Genomic DNA, 5,203 nt, shown 5'->3' with positions numbered 1-5,203 from the left:
AAATGACGAGAATTTGGCTCGTAAACTGACATTTTCAATCGAGAATAACTTTATGATGCAGACACAAATCGACTAATGTTTCTATGGGGTTATGTTGACAGATGCCAAGTTTATTGTATGACGTCTATGATCTATTTATTTCGATCACCACTTACCGCTAAAGCCATCTATAGGAAAACGGCGGAAGCAAAGTTGTAATAATATTTAACTTTTATTTCGGCTTTGAATATAAGAACAAGCTTTAAACCGGGTAAACAACATATTATATACAACATGTTATAAATTTCAAAATTCACAACTTATATCTTAAGTTTTATTATTTATTTATTGTTTTTTGTATATATTTATAAATATTAATTATTAATAACTATTTAATATTACATAAATTAAAGTTCTGTATTGATTGAATTGAATATTTTTGCAAGTTAAAACTTGCTATGATTGACTATAATCGGAGATACCGCTTTTTAATGAAATTTACTTTACATCGATACATTCTCATGTTATGTCCTTTCAAAAAAAAATCTGCCATTTTTTGCCACTTCGCTTTGGCTTCGGAGAAATAGCCTAGTCGATCACGCGCGTGACAAAGTGGGTGCGTTCGGGGAGACCTCATTCGCGCTATTTAACGTTATAAACTGTTCGCAGATAGCGCTAACAAACACGATTATGACGTCACTAATGGTAGCGTGTTAAGTCACAACTGCGCGCTATCAACGCTATTCCTTCTGAGATAATGTATTGGTAGCGTTAGTGTTTACAAATCTGTGAATGACTCTAGTGCAGCGTTGGTAACGTTTTTTAACATTCGTCAAAGTTAGATTAATGTTTGAGGAGATTCTGTTCTCAAGTGGCATCAAACTTTTCTGTCTTAGAATTTCGTAAAGTAAACGTACGTACGTAATGTGTGAATTTTAAATTTTATCATAATGAATGCAATCTCAATTTTAATCTCTGCTGGTTTGCCACTAGGCTGAACGTAAGTCTTGCTTGTATATCATCTTTAACTTTTCAAAGTTTCTGCAAAGTGCAACTTGTGTATTTGATTTTATTATAAATGTGAAAGTGAGAGATATCTTGTTACTGGCAATTTTTAATTCCCGTGTACGGAAAAAGTTACTACTGCAATATAACGCGGCAGGGTATTCCGCTGCAGATACTTAAGATCGTTATTAGATGCTAGATATGCTTCTTCTTTTGAAATCGATAACAGATACTCAAGAATTCTTCCTTTTATCTGATTAATTTACTTAATGTAACTATTAATTTTTTGATCTAGTTTACATTGTTCACTTCGGCCTAGCGGCAAGCTATCATAGAAATTAAGATTCTGTTATTCACTACGAGAAAATAAAAAATTTATGTTATAAATAATTTACAAAACCTTAAAAATAATTTTTAATCATAGGAAAAAGTTTGGTGAAAACAGAATCCCCTACATTAATTTAATTTCGACGAATATATCTCTCTAGTTAAACCAACGCTATCAACGCTTAGGATCGTTCAGCTTGAAGCTTGCTAACGTTATCGCGCTATTGGTTCCAAGAACAGCATTGATAACGTTTACGTCCATAGCGCGAATAGTGTCTCCCCGAATACACCCAGTGTCGAGCGTACGCGGAGGGCGATATTTATTTTCGTGAGCGCATTTTATTAAAGGCAGATTTTGAATTGGCTGGATTTACTTTTGAATATTTTTTGTTCACATTTAATAATCAGCTATGTTAATCTTATTAGTTACCAAACGAGAAATTATTGAATTTTTGATGAAATCTAGTACTAACGATACGTGCCATTATAACATGCCGATCTTAAACCCGGATATGAGGAGGGAAAGCATTCAATTTTTATTCATTATATTTTCTTTTCTGTATTATACTATTTTCAGTAAAGTCGTTTAAGTAGAAATTGTTACGTTATAATTATAATTTTATGTTCCCATATTGGATCCACCATTCTGAATTTCAAAATTGTAATATTATTTTCGAAATCAGCGATCCCAAAAACTCCGAATACCGTGTTTCGTTTTCAAATTAAGTCACTTTTAAGGCATTTTGGTCCGCCATATTGAATCAGCTATTTTAAATTTTGAAATTTTTACATCAGAAATGAAATCAGCGATATCGAAATTTTATATTAGTGTATCGGTGTTAGATATTTTCATATATTTTACGAGATATTAATTTTTGCCATTTTTTCGGGATTCTGTCCCACTGTGCAGCGTTGCAATTTCCGTTTTACGAATACTCTACTGGCCATTTCTAAATTCTCAACGAATTTCTGCAAATGCTTATGTAAATGTTAAACAAACATTTATGAAATTTCTCATTTTCGTCAGGGAAGTCGAAACGTTTGAAATTTATAGCGTTACACGAATGTATTAAAAGACGAATTTTATTAGTTAACTACATTTGCTCATTTTTTAAAAAAGCCTTGACATTTTAATTTATAACTTTTATATTTATTAAAAAGGCTTTTCAAATAATCGAAGTAACACAAAATACTCGAAACAAAACGAGGCACATGTCCGACTCATTCGAATGATCTCATGGATTAGATTAGATGACATGCTCATTTGTTCTAAATCCGTTCGTGTCACTGAACATTGGAGCACATGAATGTAACTGCTCCAACCGCCATCTTATCTGTGATCCAAGTGTTCTTTCTAAGTTAATTTGCAACATGCGACGCGAACAAACCTAAGGTAATTGTTAGTGCGATTATGGAAATCCCGGATAGTCTCCAGGACACTCCTGGTATCAGTGATAATAGTGGTAAACAGGTGGAGATCGAGAGTATCAAGAATCGCATTGTAAATGGCGAAAGCTTCGGCTGAAAAGATCGATATGTAGGAAGAAAGCTTGTACATGAGTTCGGTCTGAAGTTGAAGGGAATAGACAGCTGCGTATGTGCTATTATTGTTAATAGTAATAAGTTTTTGAACCATTAATATAAAATATTACAGAATCATCGATCAAAATGTGAAAAGTTTTTAAACAAAGACGGACTGGGCGCATTTGGGAAGCTGATCGAGGATATTAAGAGAAGCATTAGGAATCGAATGAAATGTAAGACAGATGAGAGTGGACTGAAATGAGTGTCTGTAGTCCGGAAGAGTATAAAAAATAATCCTGTATATATAGGATTACGCAATGTAGGACTACATGCGAAGAAAAATCATAGCGGCCGAAAAGTGGATAGTTATTCCTATAGCTCTGTAAGCGCATAATATTATTTAATATTTTAAGCATATCTTTAGAATGTTAAATGTACATTTAATTCATACACATTCTAAGAATATACTTAAAATATTAAATAATATTATATGCCTATAAAGAGGTACTACAAACGAGATCACATAGCTCATGGAGCTTAAAGATCACTATGAATAATCAATGATTGAATTAATCTTAAGAAAACGCGATGTGAGGTGCCAGAGTCGGAATCTGAGTGGAAATGGCTTCCGCATAAATCACGTTAAGAGGAATCAAAATGCGATATCCGAAATACAAGCGCAGGGCTTGATTCTGAATAACCTGAAAAGCTCTGAGATGACTGTTGTTGATGAGACTAAGATGCTGTATGCATATTCAATGAAGGCACATAGCAGAGATTTGTGGACAGAAAGTAGCATATGAGGATGGGAGCACTAGGTACCATGAAGAGTATTTTGTGAGAGATTTTAAAATGATTTTTTATCGATCTCTTGAAAAACAAATGTATATTTTTCCTATAGTCATTGATTTATTTCAACGTAAACACACAAATAATTTCAAAATTTATATCGATCAAAAATCACACATTTCTTAATTGCGAATTAGATTTATAAACACGGTATATAACATCCATAGAAAATCGTAAACAAATAATATTTCGTAAACTACCGCATTTTTGACATGATTTATACTTAGGATTAATAGGAGAAGCATATGATACAATTTAAATTAAAAGTTACATATTATCCGAATTGTTCCTTATCGATACACGTCGAGCGGTCGAGAAAACATTTTTCGGTCGCTTGAAATAAGTGCCCAGAAACCACCACTTTCTTCTACCGTCCAAAGTTGACCGTATCGCGACCGCACATGAACATGGGCTCATGCTTTTGTGTATCATGATGGTGATTCGCCGCCGCTTGCCACCGTACTCCCTCCACATGCCGTAAAATGCCGTAAACGAGTCCAATCACTGCTTGGAGGTAGAAAAATCTTGAGATGCATTCTGCTTCATAGGCTGTGTTCATTTTGGCACTCACACCGCTTCAAGCGTCATTTCATCCATGTTGCTTATTAAATATTAAACAAGGACAATTGATACTCACAAGTTGGCCATAGTCCGATTCACATTCACCACAGCGTTTAAAAATCATTTCATCTTTGTTGTTTGTCAAATAATAAATGAAGACAAATAATGCTCATGAGCATTAGCATTAATTGGATCACAGTCTTTATATTTATTCACCGAATATTAAAGAGAAAGATAAAATGATACATCATACGCAAAAGAGAAGCGCAAGTATCCTAATTGATTATGTAATCACATGTGACTTGGTAGCCAATTATAATATAATGGGTATTTTTTTTTAAACTGTTAAAGTATTCTGTTTACACTTTATAGGCATGTATGTATAAATTTAAACATTTTAATTGCATCTAATGCATATATTTGTGCTCTGCATATAAAAATATTATTTCTATCAATATTAGATGTATAAAATTATAAATTCACGGATGTATATCATATAATAAATGAACGGTAAAAAAAAACTAATTATTTATTAAATATTAATTGAATGTTTAAGCAGTAATGTAAAAAATGTTTTACAATTCAATTAAGACATTTAAATATTTAAAATTATCGATTTCATTTATAGTTTATAATTTGCATCCAAATTCAGGAGAAAATTACATTTTTAATTTACATATCGTATAACACAAGAAATATTTACAAATAAAATATGCACGCGTAAAGTCAAACAGTTTACTAAAGAAGATATCGAAGGAAAAAAGATATGGAAAAGCGATATGTAATACAGTATAAAAATAAGAGAATTGAAAAGAGGAAGACCAATTAAAAAGAACATTATTTTTAATGTTTTGTACATTTTCATTATTTTGTATATATCATAGGTACAGTTGCATACATAATTAGACATTGTGACCCAGAGAAGCGATTAAAAACTACTATAATCATATATATATAT

The sequence above is a fragment of the Atta colombica genome, unplaced genomic scaffold (assembly GCF_001594045.1).
Source record: "Atta colombica isolate Treedump-2 unplaced genomic scaffold, Acol1.0 scaffold172, whole genome shotgun sequence".
Classification (NCBI taxonomy): Eukaryota; Metazoa; Arthropoda; class Insecta; order Hymenoptera; family Formicidae; genus Atta; species Atta colombica.
This window is presented reverse-complemented; position numbering follows the sequence as displayed.